The sequence below is a fragment of the Euprymna scolopes genome, chromosome 46, assembly GCF_053919585.1.
Source record: "Euprymna scolopes isolate OS-2025 chromosome 46, ASM5391958v1, whole genome shotgun sequence".
NCBI lineage: Eukaryota > Metazoa > Mollusca > Cephalopoda > Sepiida > Sepiolidae > Euprymna > Euprymna scolopes.
Genome location: NC_136527.1, coordinates 25,778,567 through 25,804,655, shown reverse-complemented (window position 1 = coordinate 25,804,655; position 26,089 = coordinate 25,778,567). Strand labels below are relative to the sequence as shown.

The following is a 26,089-nucleotide window of genomic DNA, read 5'->3' as shown; positions in this document are numbered from 1 at the left end:
TCTATACAAATCACATACCTCTAGAATATTTATTCAATATTAATATTAAATTCGCCTATACAGAATAGGAAAATACAGAGGTGAGCTTTTAAGGAGAAGGAAAATGTTTGTGTGGATCTCTTGTTATGCATCGTGGATTTGAGCAGAGTCAATGACGTTCCCTAGTAGAAATAGATGGTGAGAATTACTAGGTAGGTGCAATAAACTCAGATCATTTTGATTCAATTGAGTTTGCATCATATAAGAAGGTTAAAGGCTCATCAGTATCGCACAAACAGCATACGTTATTGGGGTTTGATTTGATTAGGGAACAAGAGGCAGATAAGGACATTTTAGCATTTAAAGATGCGGATGAAAAATGGTAAATCGTCTGAAATGAAACAAAAACGTTTATGAACGAGGTAATGTATTACTTATTGCAACAAATGATAAACAATTGTAAAGGTTATATGTACCACACCATATGATCACTATATATATATATATATATATATATATATATATATATATATATATATATATATATATATATATATATATGCGGACGTTTTTACATCTGTGCACATATACATATGCGTATATCTGCTATGTATATATGTTCGTGTATGTGACTGTATACGTTTGTATTTGTATGGATATGTTTATATGTGCTCATATTTTTCATATATATGTGTATATGTTCGCTAGTGATTGTGTGCCTATATTATAATATGCCAACTTCAAACACAAGTAAATCTAGTACATTTGACACTAAAATCGAGTAGTAATTCAGGTATTTATCTCTTAATGCACTCATACATTATATTTCACGTTTCTCTTCTTCTTTTCTAAGACCGGAAATATATTTTTTTATTTCATTTTTTAAATTTCTTTATTTTATTATTTTTGTAATTTCTATATTTTATGTACCATATTTTGATAAACGGCCTAATGATGGGAAACCCAGCCATCTATTTAACCGTTTGTCTCTTTCTTTCTTTTTTCTTTCTCCTTCAATAACTTACGCCTCTCCCGTTTCTTTTTTCGCTACTCTTTCTCTCTCTCCCTTTTTCTCTTCTTCTGCTTTATTTATTTTCTTATTTATCTATTGATTTTTATTTATTCATGTATCTGTTGATTTATTTGGTTATTTTAAGCATTTATTTATCCATGTATTTACTCATTTTATTCATATTTATATATTTTTATACATTTTTTATTATACTGGCTTCCTTCCGTCTTGACACACTTTAGATTTTTGTGATAAGAGTTGCGCAATCTCCAACCACACCTCTCTTGAGTCAACACTGTAAATACCAGTGGCAAGTGGAGGTTCAGGACGACTGGAAACAATGCCGATATAAGTGGAAAGCACATACAGCACCTAGCATTCACAAAGGTCACTAATCTGGTATTAGCCAGCCTAAACGTTGCTTAACTTTGGTGATCTGACGAGAACTGGTGTGTTAACGTGATTATGCCATATATATAACTCAATTTCATAATGATTGCCTACTGCAAGAGAATTATTAAATTTGCATTTTTGATTGCATATTCTTAATTTTCTCTTCTTTCTCTTGTTCTTCCTTTTTGAAGAAAGCCATTTAATGCATGCAGGTATAAAGTTGGCTGTGGAAAGTGGAAAGAGAGAGGGAAGAGAAAGAATTTTTGTTAATTTCTCATGATTTGAGGGGAATTTGGGGGGTGAGGAAGAAACCATTTTGATGATATGGCACATATTTTTCATGATTTGAAGGGACTTTTTTTGTGGGATGGAAACCAGAAATAATTTTGATGATTTTGTTCATGTCAGAGAGTACTTTATTTTCAGAACTAGAATCAGTCTGCCTTGCATAATTGTCAATAATTTTAGGCTTTCTTTCTTTCCTTTCTTTTTTGTTACATGACCAATCCTTTGAAGCACACACAAATGCTAGCCAAGTAAGTTCCAAACATAAATTTAGAACATCTACTTATGAAAGCCTCATTTATAATAACTTCCTTTTCGTCTATCAAAGTTAATGTCCCCAAAATACAAAATAGTTTAATTTTATGTCATCTTCACTTTTCAAAACAGAATTAAAGTTAAAGGGTCATATAATAATCCAGTAAGTAAATATGGAATTTCCATTTTTGCAAGGAAAAACAAAAAATGTTTTCAACAAATGTTATTTTTACAATGTTTGCACAATAAATAACACTTTAGATGAGAACAGTAGTCTTAATAATCTAAATAATACGATGACACATTCCTCATCTAAAAAATTCAGAACCGTAATATTGTAATTTGTTTAAAAATAATGATTATTTTTTTTAATTTAGTCAAAGTAAGGTTTGTTCAATGTATTTTTGAGAGAACTCAAAAATACAACATAAGTTTCTTTAATTATGAATATTTTTTAGACAAAGAAACAGAAAATTTGATAACTGCAATTCCAAATAAATAAACAGGAAAACTCTTTGGTATACTTACGTGTGTACATAGTTTCTAATATATCAATCCCTCATGGGAGATCGATCTACTAGAACTTTGTATTAGAAACAGAGCACAACTTAAAATTGTAAATATTGATTTTCTTTTAATAATCTGGTAGAATAGTGACAAGTATACAGAAGAATACAACTTCCGTGCAGGCGTCGAGCATTGTTTTTTTTTTAATTGAAACCAGTAAAAATCATTTAAAGTAATAATTTTTTTGTTGTTGTTGTAAACTATAAAAAAGTTGTTCTACAATCTCCGCCCTCCACACCAAAAAAAACTTTCACGATTATCACTTTTAACAGTGGTGCAAAGAAATAGTTTTCATGATATGAAACATTTACTTTATGACAACTTAGTAAGTGGAGCAAACGTTTTTTTTCCTAATTTCATCTTTTAATAAAACCCGAGGACATTAAAGAACAGAAAAAAGAGAATAATCTGTATGCAGATATGTGTCATTCCTTATGTTATCAGTGGTGATAATTTCTGTATGTTCAAGCATATGCATATTTTTACACAAAGTAGTTTTCTGATTAAGCAGTGTAATTCCTTATGTTATCAGTATTGGTAAATTCTTTACATTGTGAAATATCCGAAAAATGACTTATTTGTGACAAAGTTTAATGGGATATTCGTTTTCAGCATACAAAAAACTATAGAAATCATCATGTTACAGGTGATTGTTAAGGTCGAAAGTAAGTAAAAATTTACCAAAACGGCTTTCAGGCAAAATAGTATCACCGTGTGGCCTGAAAGTGGGTGCTTATTTGGTGCTAGTGCACTATTTTTTTAATAGTATTTCCAAGTTTAATTAAAGTTTTATGGTAACTGCTTTTATTGAATTGTATGGTTAAAGTACAGAATAGGTACAAAACACCCTCCTCTCTCCATGTTAAGAATGGCTTTCTAAAAATAACATTATTATTCCAGCATGGATCAATAAGTGCACTAGTACCGCTCATTTTACATTAAATTTATACTAAAAAAAGTAGTTATTTCCACTTTTGGAAAAAGTAATTTCCTCATATCATGAAATCTAATTCTCTGCGTCACTTTTGAACTATATATTCGTTTTCAGCACACCCGAAAAACTATAAAAGTTTTTATTATAAAGATTTTTTAGAGTTTTTTTTTTTTTTTTTTTTTTTTTGCTTTACCTCAGATTGTAGACATTGATCGTTGTTTATGTTTAAGGATTAAAAATAAAATCATAGATCAATGTTAATAATCCACTGAAAAAATTGAAAAAAAAGATGAAAACAAAAACCATTAAACAATAAAAAACGTAATATTATTTTTTTTATAAACAAAAACAACGTTAGTTAAAAATATTTAAAATTAATAAAATTACTATTTTCCTTCGTAAACGATGAAGAAGTTTTTTTTTTTGTTTACATTCAAAATTTTTCGCTGTCGATTGTTTTTTGTTTTCAATATTCACATATTGAAAACAAAAAACAATCGACAGCGAAAAATTTTTTCAACAATAAATCAACATTTTCATTAGGATTATTCGTTTCCCTTACATTTTTAACGTATTCTGAAAATGCGCAAAAATCGACACTAAATTCATGTACTAATACTTACGTTTTTGTTTTTTAATCTGCTTTCGATTAACTTTATCTGCTTTTATAAAGGAAACGATTTTTCAAATGTGATTGACTTTACAAGCTCAAGTTAACATTCAAGATGACGAACGGAAGAGCAAATTCGCAGAAAACAAAATTGAAGAGGAAAATAAAAAAATAAATTATTTCGAAATAGAGCCAATCTATTTGGTGAATATCACGGATAAAATTAGTTTTATTTTATTTAACATTTTAATATTTACGTGAGAGAGAACAGATTACAAGTTTCATCTTTATTAATTCTCTAATTCGTTGCACGTGCAATTTAATGGCGGACACTGATAGTTTTTAAAGCCGCCTTTTCGTATTTTATTTATTATTTTTTAAATTTTTGTAGATTCCAGTTTTTTTGTATTTTTTTTTTTGTATTGTGTTTGAAACATTTAAGCCGAGAGTTAATCTGGAGCTTGTGCAGTTTACTAAACACATTAAAAATGAAGATATTGAAAAAGAACCATTGTTTATATCTATACGAAAAAATACACGTGAAATGTTTTTATTCATTAGAAACCTAACTTGACTGGAAAGATTAATTAGTAAAGTAAACTCTTAAAATAGTGATTTAAAAAAAATACACCTTAATTTAAAAAATAATAATAAATTGCTCATTATTAAAAATAAGGTACACTTATTGATCCGTGCTGAAATATTAACGTTATTATTTAAAACGTCACTCTTAACATGGAGAGGGGAGGGTGTTCTGTACCTATTCTGTACTTAAACCTTACAATTGAATAATAATAATAATAATAATAATAATAATAATAATAATAATAATAATAATAATAATAATAATAATAATAATAATAAAAAAGAAAAAAAAGTGCATTAGCACCAAATAAAAAAAAGCAAACAGATATTCATGAGGTTTTTTTTTTTTAATTCTTAAAACATTAACTTTAGTGGTTTACAAAAAATAATATATTTTCACTAAAATTAAAAAAAAAATAACGAGTTTAGTATTGTTATATTATGCATAAGCGTATGGTAGCGAGAAGGAACCAGGCAAACAATATGTGTTTATATTTTTAAATGATTGATTTCTCAATCGTTTATTTAAAGAGACAAACTTAACGAGAAGGTAAAAACAAACAAAGCGTTCAAAGTTCGTAAGGATGTGAGAATGTTCAGGAAAGAAGGCTTTCGGTGTAAAGTTAATGTTTATAACTTCTTAGGAGAGAAAAGTTGGGCGCTCTAGGATGATTCAGGATGAAATGAGAATGTGAGTGTTAATTCTCGCTGTTGGTGTTTCCACGTGGAGAGGTTGATGGATGATGTGCGCGAACATGGGTTCAACGTCGATAATTATGTGAGCCGATAATTATCCCATGCTGGTTGAGTGGTTGTTGACTGAAGCTAATAAAATTGTGAATGTAATCTAGTCGGTGTTGTACGGCTGCATTGTTATAGGAATTATATATTGGTGTTTATATGCTTGCTTAGGAGTTGTGTTTGTTGAATCACTGCTGAGTGCTGCGATGTCCGTGTTTTATATTTTGGTTTTGGTTTTTGCTGTGCGGCTTTCTGTGGCGGTTTTCTTTGTTAAAGTAAGATTCGAGTTATTCTAATCATGTGTGTATCTAAAGAAATGGGATTTGGAGTTGTCATGTGTATTTATTGAGTTCGTTTGTATTGACTCGCCGAACAGATTTTTCTTATCATCGCCATTGTTGTTGCCGTCGCAGCTGCTGCTGCTTTTCTGGCTTATTCATGTGAATATTGAGGGATATGCGAATATAACAGAATATTCTGTGATGGTTAATAAATACTGAAAAGGGACTGCCAAAATTCGCCACAGAATTACCCCACCCTATACGTAACACGATGTAACTTTATTATAAATTAATATTATCAGTAAAACTTTTGTACCATTTAAAAGAAGAAGGGCAAAATAAACCAGTAATACTTAAAAAAAAATTTCATCGAACGAAAATAATGAAATTGCGAGACGAAAATAGTGTTTACATAATTGGCGCTTTAAAATAACGTTCCCATGTAGTAGACATTCCAAACGCGAAAAACTACCCGTGTTTAATAAATCTAGCAAAAATCAACCGTGAAATTTTCGATTGTTATCCGTTTTAGAATGAAATTGCATATAAAATGCAGTTTTCGTAAAATATATGAGAGGAAATATTTTTTTAGTGCGTGCCCCCCCTATATATTTTGTCGAAATTCGAACAAAATATATTTTAATCTATCGAAATTTCTATTTATTATGAAACATAAGAATTCAAATAAGTAAAAACTATTTATTTTTTTTAAGTTTAAATACGCGTATTGAACAAAAATTGACCTTGAAGTTGCAATTAAAAAATGATATAAATTTAATTTTATTATGTTTTTTTTTTGCAAATAGGGTTTTTTTTCGAATTGATATATACTATAATCAGTTTAATTGCCAAGAAAAAGAAACTTCGCAAACATTAATTATTTTTAAAAGATAAAAACGATTAAAATTCCATTATTTCAAAATGTTCCGTTACAACATAGGGTTTTAATTAATTGTTTATATATTTTTTTTTAATATTAAGTTTTTACATCAACATGGCTCTTGTCAGCTATTTTATCGCCAGATTATAACAGATTTGAAATATTATTGCACAAATGTTAATCATTTTGTAACCCCACCTCAGTTTTTGTTCGTCTCTTTTTACCGAATGAAATATGGAAGCCCGTAGTTAACCAACTGAATGTTCAGTAAAAATGTATTTCGTATTTAATATACAAATGTCTATATTATTATTAATCATTAAACTGTGTAAATCTTAAAACTTATCAAAATTATAACAAAGATGAATTATTAATGGCAGTTTGAAGAAGATAAAGAAAGGTTTTAAAAATCATTAAGTCGCTTCTGCTTTTCCATAGTTCGTATAGTTAACACAAGTTTGACGTCACGGGAACATGCGCTCCGTTTTTCACATTGTTTTAGGGATACCTAGGGAGTAAAATGTTTATGCACTTTGGGTATCGGCCATTCATTTTGCACGTACCTGAGTTTAACTCATCCGAGCCCACCATCGGAGTGTCTTTGCTAATAAATCTCACTTCACTTTTCCACACACTTCACGGAGCAAGCACACGCTACATATATAATGGTTCAGTTACGCCACTGTATTAAAAAAAAAACCCAAAAAACCTAAAAACAAAGGACATGTTTGATAAATACTTTAAAATTCAAAGAAGATTTTATGAAGTACGTAGCTATGGCTAAAACAAAGTATGTAGCTGCGTCTACAATCTCCTGCGAAACTATGCATATGAAAATATGACTAGCTTTTCCGGCCACCATTTTCAGGCAATAAAGCTGCGGCATATTCTTAACTCAATATCAGCTTCGTGTTCTCCCTGATTCTCGTGATTTAACATGGTGTCATCGGATTTCTCTCTTCGGAATGACCCATATACACTCAGTGAACACTTCCAACTCATGTTCGGCAAAAACCTATGCAGTATAATACTCTAGACTCTTGTCTTACATACACCCTTTTCTCCATATGAGAGAGACATTTATTGGATCACGTGGATTTCAACAAGCTTGGAAGTTTGACAAAACCTATTCATCAATAAACATGGCATATGCAATTCCACCATTAGCAGTGTCAGAAACTGACATTAAAAATGCGTGATAAAAAATTGAATAATTCGACCTCCTATCTTTCCAAGCTTATAACTACTTGAAAAATGTAATTCAAACCCTAAGTTTTTCAATAAAAGAAGCAAAGATAAAAAATAATAGTTTTAATAGCAAATTATGCAATATTTGTTTTTTTAATCGGTTTTCTTTAAAAAAAGATTTAAAGAAAATCAGCATATTTTAACTTGCTTCGATAAAATATATGCATATAGAAATGCCAAAAAATGACTTACCTATAAAAAATACTATTCAATTGGTAGTTCCATTCTTCATTGTTAAGAATTTATCCATATTTATATTTGAAATTCCATGTATTTTTTTAAATAAAAGAATTTTTTAAAACAACTATTTGAAAACCCAGCACTTATGTAAGCATTATTACGGTGTTTAGCCAACCGCCAAACTAGTGTTTCTTTTTGTTTTGAACTACGGATGAACAGATTGAGGTAAAAAAAAACACACACACACACACGTTCGCGTTAGCTGTCTAGCCTTGTGCGTAAAGAAATTTGTGCCTCCATAGGTAAAAACTAGTCACATTTTACTTATAAAAAAAACTGAAGATTTTCTTTTTTCTTTTCTCAGAGTTTTTTTTAATTTAATATATTTTATTGCTACTTTATGGAGTGAATTTCTTTTTAATATCTAAAAAAAAAACATTGAATGAAATAGAAATAATTTTCGTAATAAAACGAAACTTTCTGTGCAATATAAGATTATAAGGTTTCACTTAAAAAATCAACGTGGTTAAAAACAAAAGATTTTAGAGTTTGGACTTTACAGGTAAATTTGCAAATAACTGTATTTCTTGTTTGTTTAAAATTAGCTTATTTTATTTATTGATCTTTTATCTTCAATTTGTGAGGTATAAATTTGAGGTAAGAAAATTAATTATTTTCATTTGAATAGACATTTCTAAATAGGGGAGGGGTTAAAAAATCTTTTTTTGAATATTATATTCGGCTTATTGGGAAGAGCATTAAATTTTACATTGAACCTGAAAATATCACCAATAGAAAAATGTTGATAGATTTTTAAAGTGAAAAAATTGAAAAAAATTAACTCGTAAAATTCAATTGATTTCATTACATAAACAAAATGGCTGCATAAATGCGCGCAGGCACTTTGTTAACACTGTTTTTGTTTAAATAAAATATAATATTTCAATTAATTTTTAAACAACTTTAATAGTTTATTTTGGAAGTATATTCCATAAAGAAAATAAACAACCCACTTTAAAAAGAGAAATTACGAGTTTTTTTTAATATTTTAGTCGCAGTATTTGTTAGGGCTGTCAAAAATTCCTCCAAATTCTGACACACTTATTCCACCACCAGTAAAAATGGAAATGGGTGGCGATTTTGAAAAAACTGGGCGTTTTTCAAACTAACATGGGAGAACTATGCAGCCGTGGCAGAAATTGGGAAAAAGCAGCAAACGCACAAGATGTTGCTTTCTTAATCTTATTTTAAATGCAAGGGATGTCTTCAAATATATATTTTTTATATTTTACTTTATTTATTTATAAATATATTTATTTTAAATGCAATGAATGTCTTCAAATATATATTTTTTATATTTTACTTTATTTATTTATAAATATATTTATTTTAAATGCAAAGAATGTCTTCAAATATAGGGTGAACTGGGGTAATTCCACCCCCTTTACATATAATGGGAAATAACTGCTGTTTCATCCCTAACTTGAGTTGTCCATTTAATAGAGTTGCTTTCCTTGAATAGCATTTCCTTTCCAAAAGGCATGCTAGTGGGAAATCTGACTGCTTCCAGCTTGAAAACATCATCCTACTTCATCCATCAAGTAAGTACATTTTTCGCACTTTTTATGATGAGATCATAGAATCAAGATGCTGCTTTCTTAATCTGACACAGGTTATACGAATTTGTTACCCTTTTTTCTACAATTTGAAACACTCAATCTTTCTATTTCAGACTAGTATAGTAAACAGGTGGGTTTTATCTCTTGGGGGGAAATCCACTCTTTAGGTTGGTGGAATTTCCCAACATTCATTCTGTTGAGTCCTGAAGGATTATGCTAGCAAAAACAGTTGCCAGGATATATGGGAAGAGTCTGACATCTGCTGAATTTATTCAAGCGATAGTACAACAAGAGGAAGAAAGGCAGCCTAAAAGAGCAAAACTCTGGCCAGCTAAAAAGAGGGAGGAAAGGGAAGAGGGAATGTAAAAGGAAAAGGAAAGGGGAAGAAATCAAGAGTGGAAATGCTGATGACGAGCCCGATCTAGAGTTCAATTGTAACACCGAAAGTGATGAAGATTGGCAGTCAAAACGGTCAGCTTGAGTTGGCAACAACGATGAAGATGAAACTTCCTCAGCAAGAAAGCAGAAAGTAAAGAGAAATGGAAATGGAAAGAAAGAACATGCTACCATCTCTGATGAAGATTCACAAATCGGGGACAGTGATGAGGGCTGGTTAAACCAGTCACCCCATGGTGATGATGACGATAATGATGAACAAACTCCGTCAACCCGGTCAAGAAACCTCTTTGAAATCTTTTCAGTCAAACAATAGGAGAGGCTACCTTGTGTGGGGTTTAGAGCTGACTTTGTTCATGTAAGGTGCCTTTGAAAAGACACTGTAGATATATTATATTGTTAATTACACTTTTGATTCTCAAAGGAGGCAACAGGAATGGAAGGAAGATGGAGTGGAATTGCTCCTTTTTTTCGTAAATATTGAAATTGATTTCAAACATGTTTTTTCACTGGCTCTGTCACAAGAGTTCAATTATTTTCATATTAGACTGTTTTGACCTATATGTGTGTGTGTGTGTGTTAAATTTTCTTTCATAAAAAACTATTATTTTGTCTTTGGCAGCCATTATTGTAAAGTTTTGGGTGGAATTACCCCAGTTCACCCTACAAAAGCCTGCCGATATTATTAGAGGAACGAGCAGAGAGAAAAACATTTTATGAAAGACTGACAGAGTACTTTACACCAAAATATGATATAATATACCAACGGTATATATTTAATTCATGTACACAGGAACAGGGCGGAAATTTTTACGTATATTTGATCAAACTAAGACACTTAATCAAAACGTGTAACTATGGTGGCCTTGAGGATGAGCTACTGCATGACCGAATAGTAACAGGCATGATAGATATTTACAGAAGCACCAAACAGGCTGAACAAAAGCTCGACAAACTGAACAACCCAACAGAAACTAACTATTACACGATAAGAAAAAGCAAATTCTGTGGACAGAGCCATGACAAAGGAAAGTGTCAGGCTTATGAACTTACATGTGCTATCTGCTTAAAGCGCAAACATATTGCTAGAGTATGCCAATCACAGGTGCAACCCACCCCATCATAGCGGCAAAATAAATCCTCAACAGCAAACTGCAAAGGTGCGCTACGTGGAAACAGAACCAGTCAGCAGTGACGAAAGCATCTATGCTTGAGAAGTCTCACAGATCGCAAACACTATCAGGCAAACGTTCGCATATCCAGCCCGGGAGACAGCAAAAAACCTTATGCAAATTCTAAATTGACACTGGGGCAAGCTGCAGTACCTTGGCCTTTGCTGACTGCAAACGGATTACTAAAGCACCGCTACAACCGTCTTTCACAAAGTTGAAGCTGTACGACAACTCCATCATTATTTTCTAGATGGGAACGCTCTGCACTGAAGTTCATAGCTTTTAACACAGAATGTGTGCGACAGATGAGTGAAGTAAATTACTAAAGAAGAAATCCTCAGCAACTACAGCGACATTTTCACTGGACTGGGAAGGCTACCAGGTGGATAGAAAATTAAATTTGACCCAACCGCCAAATCTATGCAAAATATTCCTCGCCGAGTCCCTCTGCCACATAAAGCTGAGTTAAAAAGAAAACTTGACGAAATGGTCAACGAAAGAATAATAGCCTGCGTCACTGAGGAGCCAACTTCATGAATCAACAACCTAGTTGTCATATGGAAACCATTACCCAAAGCCAACAGTCGAGGAAATCGCAACGAAAATGAAGAACACAAGACTCTTCTCAGTTGTAGATGCCAAAGACGGTTTTCTTCAGGTCATTCTAAACGAGCCATCCTCATATTTAACGACATGCTGAACATTTTTAGCAAGATATGGTGGCTTTGAATGCCATTTGGAATCAGCTCAACCCTTGAAGAATGACAGCGACGATTCGACTGCTGTTTCAAAGGACTCCATAACATACAAGTGATAGCACCCGATACTATACTCTACATGTCCGGTGATAGCGATGCAGAAGCTGAAAAACGCCATTATGCTGCCCTTATGGTCCTTCTAGAAAGGTGCCACAAATGACTAACGCTCAACCCTAATAAGTTCAACTTACAAAATAACTCTGTTAGCTACACGGGACATTCTTTCAGTGCACAAGGGTTGGCATCGGATCCGGATAAAGTCAAAGCAATATCAGATGCAACGCCCTACGGACATCCAAGGCGTTCAGGGATTACTAGGAGTCGTAAACTACTTCGCTAAGTTTGCACCCAAACTCAGTACAGTATGTGAACCACTGCGACACTTTCTGGACAAGAAATCGTCTTTGACTGACTGTTATTTATTCTAGATTAAAAAAAGTTCATCACTGAAGCCCCTATTCTTCACTTTTGTGAAAAATACATTCTCGGTAAAGAGAAAGTAAAAGTATTCCCCGACCATAAACCACTCAATACTCGCAAAACTCATTCATGTAAGCCCAAGGAGACTCCAGCGGATGGGGGCTAAGGCTAAAAAAACTACTGCTTGGACGTGAAATACAAGCCAGGACCCCAAAATGTCCATTAGTGATACTCTGTCTTGTGTGTCACTACCTACTCCTGAAGCCACAACAGCAGATAAGGGCACCATATTCCAACTCCAGATTACATATTTGAGAAGAGACCAGTCATGACACAACACTACAGACACTAATAAAGATCACAAAAAGGGCTGAGGACAAAAACGACAGCCCACTAAAGACTAGCCATACTGCGATGAACTGTGTTCTGAAAATGGTCGAGCATACCGAGGCACACAACACCCGAATTCATGCAGAGATCACCGAGGCAGTCCGAAGGTGTGAAACCTGTCAACTGACCCAACATCAACAACAGCAACAACCTCTGATGACCCACCCAATACCAATACACCCCTGGCAGTGTGTGGTCAGTTACTGCGTTGAATTAAACGGTAAATACTTAGTGGAAATGTATTATTTTATTTAAACAAAAATACTTTTACCAAAGTTATCGTTTTCTGTAGTAAAAAAAATGATTGGGTTTATTTTTGTTTTTTTATGGAAATAAAGCATCGTAAATTGTAACAATAAAAAAGTTGTCAGCAAAAAAGTTGTTAGAATCGTCATGTGGATATATTTACACATTGCTGTATATTCCATTGTATAGTAGCCGTCCTCTAGCAGAACCTGACAGCTCGATGTGAAATCACTCATTCACTATTTCTGTGTAGTTCAATCTGCACTTGTCGTTGCTTAGACCACTCATCTTAGAAAAATTGGTCATAAACTTTAATCGTTGACAGTTATTATAATTATCTCCTGATCATAGTGGAGACATCCTCTTTTAAGCTGTTTTCTAAAGCCTTCCTTACTTGGTGAATGAACTGAGAAAATAATTGTCACGATATTGTTTGGCCTATTTTTCCAATGTTATGTAATAGAAATTCTGGAATAATTTAACAACTTTCTGTAGAAGGCTTATTTTCTACGTGTCATATTTGTAAAATGGTTGGACAGTTTCATAATAAATGTTCTTTTGCTCGTGTTGCATGTGGCTGGTATACTTCACATACTTTATAAGTATGTAGTTTCTCTTCCATTTGATGTTATTGGTGGTGGTTCATGTTCCCTGTGTGTGTTAGCATATGACGCAACAAATTTGACATCCATGCAAAAGAAGAACCACATACTTCACAAGAATGTGCTTTCTTTCTCGTATGTGTTTTCAGATGATGCAACAAATTTGACATCCATGCAAAAGAAGAACCACATACCTTACAAGAATGTGGTTTGTCCTTTTTTTATTTTACTTCAGTAAGTTTTAAGAGATCGAGGGGCTCCCTCTGGAGGTAACGCTTGATTCTGTTATGATATAAATTTTAAGCCAGTTGCTCCTATCACAACCGGTAGATTATTTCTTTCTTTCAGAGACCATGTCGTTTTTAGATCACTTTTTAGGTCCTGATATTTTGTTTATCTTTTCCCGTTCTGCTCTATTAAGGCCGAAATCATTTGGGACTGTGACATCGACAATGAGTGCAGTTCTTTCGGGCTTGTTCCATATAATATCTGGTGTAATGGCCTTGTCTTTTGCGTATCTGCCCGCCTGTATGTCTTTGTCGTAGAACATGGTCACTTTTCTGTTTGATGTTATTGGTGGTTGTTCATGTTCCCAGATATTCGGCGATCTGTCAAGTTGCATCTCTCCACAGATTTTCCAATGGGGGTACTTGCATACTTTGTTGTGACGAGCAGTATAATGGCCATCTGCCAATAAGATTACACATGCAGACATTAGATGGCTTGCGCTTTCAATCGCTGAGTGACAAAACCTACACTGGCCATTTGTTTGTAGGCCAGCCATTTTTTAAAATCCATTTGTGAGTAAGCCTGAATCTTGCCCAGCTACAATAAGTCTTTCTTCATCAAATCGAAGTCTCCCACTCTTAAGCAACTGGAGTGAAGCATCCTTGTCTATGTACGCCTGCTTCAGCTCCTCTAGGAAATTCGCTGCCCGCTTATTTTGTTTCTATCCTTGTTTTCTTGTCTCTATCTCTATTTTGGTGCATTTTTTTATTCTTGCAATCTGTATCGCTGGTTTATCGTGTATATCGACAGTGTTCTCCGGTATGACTCCTCCAAAGTTTTCAGCAAGCTTTGTGATTGAGGTTTATTGAGAAAGATGATCATGATGGTCTTTCACCATCTCAATTGTCATGTCTGTTGAACTTTTAATATATTGGTCCATGCTTAATATAGTGGCTCGATATGCATGGTTGAATTCAGCGAGGCTTAAGCCACCTTCTTTTCGTGGTAGGTATATCCTGTCCATGCATTATTTTTGGTATGTTACCTTATGTAGGGATAGTTTCCTGGTCTTTGTATCGAGCCTGTTTATGTTATATTGAGGCCAGTCTGTAATACCGAAACCATACATGATCACAGGTATTGCAAGCTGGTTTATATCCGTAATTTTGTTTTTAGGGGTTAGTTCAGATTTGAGGATATTTTTCAGACGTACCGTATATTCCTGTTCTGCCCTACGTCTCATTTTTCCATGTTACACATTTATGTTTTCCTAAATGCCGAGGTAGTTGTATGTGGAATCCTCTCTCAAAACTTCAGTGAGGCTGTCATTAACCAAAGATGTTCGGATGTTGTTTTTTCTCCCTTCATGCAGAACGTTTTCACAATTTCTATCAAGGAGACAAGGTGTCCCATGTATGTGTTTTCATATGGCTAATCAAATGTGACTTCTGTGCAAAAGAAGAGCCACATATGTCACATGTATGTGATTTGTCTCCCGTATGTGTTTTCATATGACGCAGCAAAGTTGACTTCCATACAAAAGAACCACATACTTCACAAGAATGTGGTTTCTCTCCCGTATGTGTTTTCATATGACTCCACAAAGTTGACTTCTGTGCAAAAGAAGAACCACAGACTTCACAAGAATGTGGTTTCTCTCCTGTATGTGTTTTCACATGACTCAACAAGTTTGACTTCAATGCAAAAGAATAGCCACATACTTCACAAGAGTGTGGTTTGTCCCCTGTATGTGTTTTCATATGACACAACAGGTTTGACCTCTGTGCGAAAGAAGAACAACATACTTCGCAAGAATGTGGTTTGTCTCCCGTATGTGTTTTCATATGACGCAGCAAAGTTGACTTCTCTGCAAAAGAAGAACCACAGACTTCACAAGAATATGGTCTTTCTCTCGTATGTATTCTCATATGATTCAACAAATTTGAATTCCTTGCAAAAGAAGAACCACATACTTCACATGAATGTGGTTTCTCTCCCGTATGTGTATTCATATGACTCAGCAAATTTGACTTCCATGCAAAAGTAGTACCACATACTTCACAAGAATGTGGTTTCTCTCCTGTATGTGTTTTCATATGACGTAACAAATTTGACTTCTCTGCAAAAGAAGAACCACATACTTCACAAGAATGTGGTTTGTCCCCTGTATGTGTTTTCATATGCCTGAACAAATTTGACTTCCATGCAAAAGAAGAACCACATACTTCGCAAGAATGTGGTTTGTCCACCATGCTTGCTTGCATGATTCCACAAAAAGTATATTCAAAGTATGTACAATGGAGTGTATGATGATAGGCAGGCTTTTGTATTAAAACCTTTCAAAATTCATATGAAGGAATTTATATTTATTTTGAAACTTTTAATCAACCAACGAAGAAAGATCATTCTTATCAATTAAGGGATTTCTTTTCATTGTTGTAAATTCTGGAAATATAAAATGAAATTACAAAACATATTTCATGTTGTTAAAAGTTTATCTATTACGTTGATTTTTTATTAAAAATATCAAAAACATTTATCATGAATGAAATTCAAAAGAATTTGCATAGTCTTATGCATTACTTTTTGTTTCTTGATTTTAAGGATGAGGATTATTTGGATTCTTCAGAATACTGTTCTTATCTTGTGTGTCATTTACACAACGTTACTGTTACCTCCGATCGTATTCAGTTGGAACCTTTCTCTTGAATTGAGAAATCTGTACAGAATTCTGAATGGAAGCCTTTATTTAGTATTTGAGTATAGCATGCGTTCTCATGTTGTTAGCCATTACTGAGTACATGTGCGACATAATTTCTAATTCTATTTTCAATCTCACTGAGGATAGAAACTTCGACGTTCAGGAATTAGTAACTTACAACTAAATTTTATAAAGTACTGTAACCATAGCACCACGGGTCCTAGAAGACAATCTTTGAAACTATTTTCCTTCTAGATGTCACAACTTTTTAATAATAATAAAAATATATATATATATAGTGATACAAAAAGGAAAGTCCGCACTTATCCTTTTTTCAAAATCCACAAAATTAAGCTAATTTATTTGAATGTAACTAAATAACTTTTTAAACAACCAAAATCTCATTTGATTCGTTTTTTCTATGATTTTACCTGTTCATGTCTGACTTTAATTAAAGTATTCTAGTGTTCACATCAATTTAAAAAATTAACTTCTAATTGAGAAGGCAAAATAAAATTCCACACAATGGAAAATTGTTTTTTAATATAACGATAAGACATTAATATAACAATATTAGAACAGAAACCTAATGAACGAGTTAATATTTAGTAGCATAGGACTTCTGCAATTTGACAGCCTGAACAATTTTGGGTATTTTTTTAAGTGTATGGAAATACTCTGGTAAAATGGCATCTCTTTAAGTTTTGTCCAAAATTCTTTCAGGTTTGAAAATTTATCAGTGTGTAGCTGTTGCCTGATGTAATATCATACGTTTTCAATAGAATTGAGGTCTTGGGATTGTGTAGGCCAATCTAATTGCGAAATATCATGCACTTCAGAGAAACTCTTGACATTGCCAGTTGTGTGAATGAGAGCATTATTCTGCACGAAGATTATCAAATTCCAACGAAAGTATTTTTTTAGAAAATGCTCAGTGAAATTATTATTTTTTTTTTAGAAAATGATCAATCAAATTAATTAAAGCATTTTTAGAAAATGCTCAATCAAATAAATTAAAGTATTTTTAAAAAATACACAATCCAATAAAATAAGGTATTTTTAGAAAATGCTCAGCCAAATTAATTAAGGTATTTTTAGAAAATGCTCAATGAAACGAACTAAATTATTTTTAGAATATACTAAGTCAAATTAAATAAATGATTTTTAGAAAATGCTCAATGAAATTAATCAAAGTATTTTTTGAAAATGCTTCATCAAATTAATAAAGGTAGTTTAGAAAATGCTTAACCAAATTAATTAAAGTATTTGTAGAAAATGCCCAGTCAAATTAATTAAAGTATTTTTTAAAAATGCCTAATCAAATTAATTAAAGTATTTTTAGAAAATGCTTCATCAAATTAATAAAGGTAATTTAGAAAATGTTCAAAAAAATTAAAGTATTTTAAGAAAATGCTCAATCAATTAATTAAAGTATTTTTTAGAAAATGCTTAATCAAATTAATTAAACTATTTTTAGAACATGCTTAATCAAATTAATTAAAGTATTTATATAAAATGTTTAATCAAATTAATAAAGGTAGTTTAGAAAATGCTTAACCAAATTAATTAAGGTATTTTTAGAAAATGCTCAGTCAAATTAAAGTATTTTTTAGAAAATGCTTTAATCAAATTAATTAAAGTATTTTTAGAAAATGTTCAATCAATTAATTAAAGTATTTTTATAAAATGCTCAGTCAAATTAATTAAAGTATTTTAGAAAATGTTTAATCAAATTAAAAATATTTTTAGAAAATGCTCAATCAAATAAATTAGGTATTGTTAGAAAAGCCTCAGTCAAATTAATTAAAGCATTTTAAGAAAATTCTCAATCAAATTAAAGTATTTTTAGAAAATAACCAGTCCAATTAATTAAGCCTAATTAATGCCTCTCATCAAAACTGAATCTCTACCACTTTGTAGTGTTGAAACTGTGCACCTAGGATTACATTCCTCAGCCTTTCTTTAATGCACATACAGCTTGCCCTCTCTCCTTTCATTACTAAAAATCACTTTCGACTAATATGAAGTCATATTCTTCATTGCATCTGATGAAGTCGAGAGGGCGCTTTCTGTTCTGTTTCAGAAATCGTTGGCTTGTGTTTTGCGAACACAACCTTGCAAATAAAATTTCGTCAATCTTTTCTTAACTATAGAAAATGAAACCCTTTTTAACACGATTACACTTTTATTGAATTTGGGGAGCCGTTTCAAATCTGTTCCTTAAACTATGAATCTTGATAGCATTATTTTCTCTGTAAGAAGTAGCTCTAGGACGACCAGATTTAGTGGCATCACGAACACTGCAAGTTTTTAGTGCTTTTGCACAGTCACTCATACCGTTTTCTAATCACAAGTCGATGCATGTGTTGTAAATGTTACGTTGTATAACAATTAGTGATGCTTTGTTAATATTTAAACTGATTTTAAGCTCATTTGTTGCTGCATAGTTTTTGCCTCCTCGATTTTACGGTATTTTTTTTTAATTGATGTGAACACTAGGATACTTAAATTAAAATCAAATATGAACAGGTAAAATTATAGAGGAATGAATAGAATCAAATTATGTATAAGGTTGTTTAAACTGTGACATTCAATTCAGCTTAATTTCGCAGTTTTTGAAAAAGATGACAAGTGCGGACTTTCTTTTTGACGGCACTCTATATATGGATGTATAGACACTTTACTACATGTGTATATATATATATATATATATATATATATATATATATATATATATATATCATGTAAAATACTATACTACGTATGCTTAGCACCGTAGATTGGGGTGACTAATTGTATAATTTATATTTGGGGTTACTCATTACATATTTAAAGATATTATATATTATTAATGTAGTATTATGAGAGATGTTTAATAATATTAAACCCACGTGGCATCACATACCTTGGAAAGTAAAAGAGACAAGAGTTTATTTCCTTAGTGTCACATATTGAAAGTGCACATATGCAAACTCACACATGGCAGTTGGTAGCAAACGCACTGAATGATGGGGTCAGTTTGTCAGGATTGGAATCATCAGAGATGAAAGGCCAACTATTTCACACACGGAGGTGTCAGAGGTGAGTGCAACTGCAAAAAAAATGCAAAAGATTAAAGGGAATGGCTCCATCTATCCATCTTCTGCTCAACACTCTTCAGCTCTAGCTGGGTGTGCAAATATGATGCAGTAAAGAAACAAAAACTGTGCAGCATACGTTTTGTTTGGTACCGTTTTTTGACCAGTTATTCTAACAAAGAATAATGGAGTCTGGACGAACTGTCAACACATGATAAAGAATGATCCTGTGAAGTTTAGGAAAACGAAAAAAAAACCATAAGATAGATGACATTTGATTTTTTACCCTTGTGTTATGCTCGAAATATATATATATACATATATATATATATATATATATATATATATATATATATATTATTCAATTTTCATCCCAAATAAGGCACAGTGCTACTTTGAAGTAGGGGGCTACTATTGGGGAGATACTTTGCTGGGACATTATGAAGACAGATGGGTAGTAGGAGATGTTTATTCACATTATACTTGAACTTCTGCATATCAGTACAGTTGGGAAAGCAGAATCCCGGAAGGTAGTTCCAAAACCTGGAGTTCTGGGGAAGAAACTATTGGAGTAAAAGGCTTTCTTACACCTAGGGATCTCTACTGTAAAGGGGTGGGACTTAGTTTAGTTGCTTGTCGGGTTTGTCGGGGGTAGTCACGTCGAGGAGGTACAAATGATTATATATATATATATATATATATATATATATATATATATATATATATATATATATATACATGTGACGCACATAAGATAACAAAAACAGATATATATGCTCAAAATTTTTAAAGCTTATTTTTTCTATCTTCTGTTTCTTAAAAAATTGATTTTAAGTTGTATTGATATATTGTTCTTTCGTCAGTAGCATTTGCTATTGTTATAATGAAGCAGCAACTATTTTAAAATTTTGTGCAGAGGACTTCACTATTGAAAAGGCAGTGGGGTCAGTAACAAGATCAATAAGAGGGGAATCTTTTCTTCAGAAAATAAACAACAAGTGACCCAGTCAGACGATTCCTAATCTCATGTTAAACAATGAAAGTTTAACATGGGTCGAATGTGAGAGATCCCTAGAGGACTACTATGGAATTGTCGCAATCACTAAGAAGCATATTGTTGAATTAGCAAACGTGAGACAGGGTAGGTTAGAAGGGATACAATACTAAATGTAAAGGATAGTTAGATATGCAAAAGGCGCTTATAGGTGGATAGAGCAGAGAAGCAGACTAGTCAGGGATAGGGAGGTGAAGATGGTTGTGATTAGACATGAGCCACAGGATCTTCCAGTAGCTTATCAGAAAGCCCTAGCAAAAGTGAAATGGAAGACTTGGCTCGATGCAAGCCAGCAATATGAAAACGAGCCCATGGAGGTTTTTCACACGATACAGCCGATTCTACTTGGGGCTATGAGTCCAGAGGTAAAAGAGGAAACTAAATAGTGAACAGGGGACTAGTATTTCAAATTAGAGAGAAGGAAATAGGCAGGTAGAAAATGAAATGTTACTGTTGTGGAGAGGGGCGCCACGTACAGAGATTCTACAAGAAGTCTATCCAAGGAAACGAGGGTGCACTGTTTATGTGAGGTCCGTCGAATGAAACAAAGGCAAAAACCAATGCACATAGTCGGTAACATTGTTGTATCATTTGGATTATTTAGATTATTGTTCTCATCTTAAATGTTATTTTTACAATGTTTGCACAATAAATAGCACTCAAGATGAGAACAGTAGTCTTAATTATCTAAATAATACAAAGAATCATTCCCCATCTAAAAATTCAGAACCGTAATATTGTAATTTGTTTAAAAATCATGGTTATTTTTTAATTTAATCAAAGTTATTTGTAAGGTTTGTTAAATGTATTTTGGAGAGAACTTAAAAATACAACATAAGTTTCTTTAATTATAAGAATTCTGTAAACAAACGAACAGAAAATTTGATAACTGCATTTCCAAATAAATTAAAATGAAAACTCTTTGGTATACTTACGTGTGTAAACAGTTTCTAATACACCGATCCCTCAGATTGAAACAAAAAATTTAATTAAAGAAATGAGAAAAAGCAACTGAATGTCAAAAAGGCTAAAAAAGGGCTTAATTCGCGAAATTTGACTGAAAAAGTGGATGTTTCTAAAATGGGGGATCGCTTTACTATAACTTTGTATTAGAAACAGAGCACAACTTAAAAATGGTAAATATTGATTTCTTTTTGTGATAATCTGGTGGATTAGTGACCATTAGATAATAATCCGTCGAAATTAAAAAAACAAATAATCCGTTAAAAATTAACAAAAAAAAAGATAACAATAAAAAATACACAGGGTGTGTACCACTTCCATACATGCATTCTTCTTTTACTTTAAACTTTTGAATCAGTGAAAAATTTATCAAATATTTTTTTTTAGTAAACGATAAATAAATTGTTTTGGTCTACATCAAGAATATTTCCAACCCCCCACCAAAAAAATCTTTACACTGACGACTTTTAAAAGTTTTTCAAGGGTGCTGAAAACGAATTTAAAAGTGGAATGGAGAAATAGTTTTCATGATATGAAAAATTTACTTTTTCAAAAGTGGGGGATCACTTTTCATTATAAATTTAATGTAAAATGAGCATCCACTTTATGGCCACCTAGTAAAGTGTGCATTTCTTATTTTTAATTTTTTTAAGTCAAAGGTTTTTTTGTTATTGTTTCGGCACAGCTCCTGCTCCCCTCTGCACCGCCAATGTAAACACAGAATTTTTGTGAAATGTTAATCAGTACTCTGCTCGACAAATATCAGTATGTTACTTATAGAAAAAACGGATAATTATGTTTTTGTAAACCGCTCATGAAAACTTTATTCTTTTAGATCAATTAAAAAGCATTAAAAACTATGTAACACACAAAAACTGAACTACATTTAAAAACTTTCTTATTTAAAAAGTGCGCTAAAAATTCCTCCACAATGTGACAAATCACTTTACTAGGTACGGACAAAATGAATGCCGATGCTCAAAATGTATAAACATTTTGACTCCTTCCTTTACTTAAAAATTAACCAAAAATCAAATTTTCAGTATTTATCAAATAATGATCGCAGAATATAATAAACTAATTATTTTTATTAAAATCTTAGTGGAAATGTATTATTTTGTTTAAACAAAAAATACCTTTACTAAAGTTATGATTTTCACTAGTAAATAAAAAAACGCAAGAATTTATTTTTGCTTTTTTATATAACATAAATAATAAAACATCGTAATTTGTAACAATAAAATAAAAATAAAATAATTTTTACAGGAACATTACGAAAAAAGCCCCTAATTCTGATGAATACTATATAACTCGAAAAATTAATTTCTCGAACTACCGATATTACCATTGAATTAAGCATTGCTTATTTAATATTTACACACAAAGAAATTATAATTGAAAAAATATTTCTACATTTTTTTTTAAACTACAGATTTTGCATAATTTTTATATGCAAGATTTTAATAATTTCCTTGCTCGCAAGAATGTGAAACTTTCGGCGTAACATATTTTTTATATAATATTGAACAATAATTAAAAAAAATTAATTTAAAAACAGGAACGTACAAAAATAATTGAATAAAAAAATGCAAAAATTAATACAAATGTCCAGAAAAGAAATGTACGGATGCATGACGGGGGGGGGGAGAACTTTCTCCCTTTTAATTACATGACGTCATTTTCACAGTCTTTCGACAGCCTGAAATTTTTGGCCTTCGTGATTTTCGTCTTAAAATTTTTTTAGTTTGTTGCGTTTTGCGAACGCCAGAATCACTCGATTTTTGGGCTAATTAATTTAAGTTTTGTACAAACAAGGTGTTTTTTTTATTATTTAATTCAATACGTTAGGACTTTACTTTTATCTTTGAAATAGACCCAGAAAACTAATAACTTAATTTTTAAAAGATTTTTACAATGAATATAATTAACTTCCAAATTTAGCTGAATTGGGTAGCTCACTGTGAAAATCTTTTCATAACTTTTCTTTTTTTCATGTGCACAAATATGTTTTCCTTTAGGAAATTAACTTTAGTTTCTAATCATTCAAATACAATCAAAAAGTAGTCGAAAACATACAAAAAAATTATGATAAATCGGCTTTCAAAACTTGGTCCCCCGTTTTTGTCCCCTATTTTTGATCGTACCTACACTTTACACTCGTGCACACGTGAACGCAGGAACCGAAATTACATACACAAATACAATGATGCGTTGTGATATTTACTTTTCACTTACAGAAACTAAAAAAAATGATAATTTTTTAAAAATAAATGTGAGTTCTCTTTGGTCTGCACGTATGCGTAATCAGGTGACTTACGCCATTATAACTGATTATACAAAGAACATAATCCATTATAACTGATTATACAAAGAACATAATCCATTATAACTGATTATACAAAGAACATAATCCATTATAACTGATTATACAAAGAACATAATCCATTATAACTGATTATACAAAGAACATAATCCATTATAACTGATTATACAAAGAACATAATCCATTATAACTGATTATACAAAGAAAATAATCCATTATAACTGATTATACAAAGAAAATAATCCATTATAACTGATTATACAAAGAAAATAATCCATTATAGCTGATTATACAAAGAACATAATCCATTATAACTGATTATACAAAGAAAATAATCCATTATAACTGATTATACAAAGAAAATAATCCATTATAACTGATTATACAAAGAACATAATCCATTATAACTGATTATACAAAGAAAATAATCCATTATAACTGATTATACAAAGAAAATAATCCATTATAACTGATTATACAAAGAAAATAATCCATTATAACTGATTATACAAAGAAAATAATCCATTATAACTGATTATACAAAGAACATAATCCATTATAACTGATTATACAAAGAAAATAATCCATTATAACTGATTATACAAAGAAAATAATCCATTATAACTGATTATACAAAGAAAATAATCCATTATAACTGATTATACAAAGAAAATAATCCATTATAACTGATTATACAAAGAAAATAATCCATTAGAAAAATGTTAATATTTCCAAAATTATTAATTTGCGATGGATACGGTTTTCAGATTCTGTTTCAACACACCGAAATCTACAAGAAAAATATTTTGTTTTCTATGTTAGAGTTCATGCTTTTTCTAAAATTTTACCCAAAAATGTTAGCAATTCTGTACGTGAAAACGCATACAGAATTGGCCATCATTGACAACATAAAGAATTACGTATTGAACGTTTTTTTTTAAGTCAGTATTGAAAATAACATTAAATAAAAAAAAAAGATGAAAATAAAAAATACACATACGTGCGCCATGTAATAATACTTACGTTTTAGTTTTATAATCTGCTTTCGATTAACTTTATCTGCTTTTATAAAGGAAACGATTTTTTCTTTAGCAATAATCAAGTTATTTTTTATGTTTAAGTCAGTATTGAAAAAAAAACAAAAAAAAACAATCGACAGCGAAAAATGTTCAACAATAAATCAACATTTTCATTAGGATTATTCGTTTAGTAAATGTAGTTATCTCCCTTACATTTTGAACGTATTCTGCAAATGCGCAAAAATCGAGACTAAATTCATGTAGTAATTCTTACGTTTTTGTTTTATAATCTGCTTTCGATTAAAATGAGCACCCACTTTATAGCCAACTAGTCAGGCAAGCATTTTTAAAAAAATTTTTTAAGCCAAAAGTTTTGTTTTTTTTCTTTCGTTCTGATTCCATGTTTCAATAAAGACACAGAGACATTAAAGAACAAAAATCAAGAAAAATGTTATCAATTCTGTACGTGAAAGCACATTCATAATTGGCCACCACTGATAACATAAAGAATTACGTATTGACCTTTTTTATTTTTTTGAAGTCAGTATTGAAAACAAAATCTGATAGATAATTCGATAATAATCCGATGAAAAAAAATGAAAAAAAGATGAAAATAAAAAAAATACACATACGTGCGCCATGTAGTAATACTTACGTTTTTGTTTTATAATCTGCTTTCGATTAACTTTATCTGCTTTTATAAAGGAAACGATTTTTCAAATGTGATTGACTTTACAAACTCAAGTTAACATTCAAGATGACGAACCGAAGAGCAAGTTCGCAGAAAACAAAATTGAAGAGGAAAAATAAAAAAAAAGAAATCATTCCGAAATAGAGCCGATCTATTTAGTGAATATCACGGATAAAATTAATATTATTTTATTTAACATTTTAATATTTACATGAGAGAGAACAGATTACAAGTTTCATCTTTATTAATTCTCTAATTCGTTGCACGTGCAATTTAATGGCGGAAACTGACAGGTGGACATAGTTTTGAAAGCCGCCTGATCGTATTTGTTTAAATTTTTTTATAGAAACAGATTTATTTATTATCGAATTCTTTTATAGATTTCTAATTTTTTAAATTGTGTTTGAAAGATTAAAATATGAAAAATACACGTGAAAAAAAAAGTTATAATGAAAAATGTTTTTACGGCGGCTTCAGAAA

The 26,089-nt window shown here is 31.4% G+C and overlaps 1 long non-coding RNA gene across 1 annotated transcript in view; it reads right to left on the bottom strand.

The window, feature by feature from the left end:
• LOC145270893 (uncharacterized) overlaps positions 1-25,659 on the bottom strand; it is a 32,608-nt gene extending 6,949 nt beyond the window's left edge. The window contains exon 1 of the long non-coding RNA XR_013865613.1: positions 25,574-25,659. This is a non-coding gene — a long non-coding RNA (uncharacterized LOC145270893). The remainder of the gene's footprint in view (positions 1-25,573) is intronic.
• Positions 25,660-26,089: the final 430 nt, after the last annotated feature.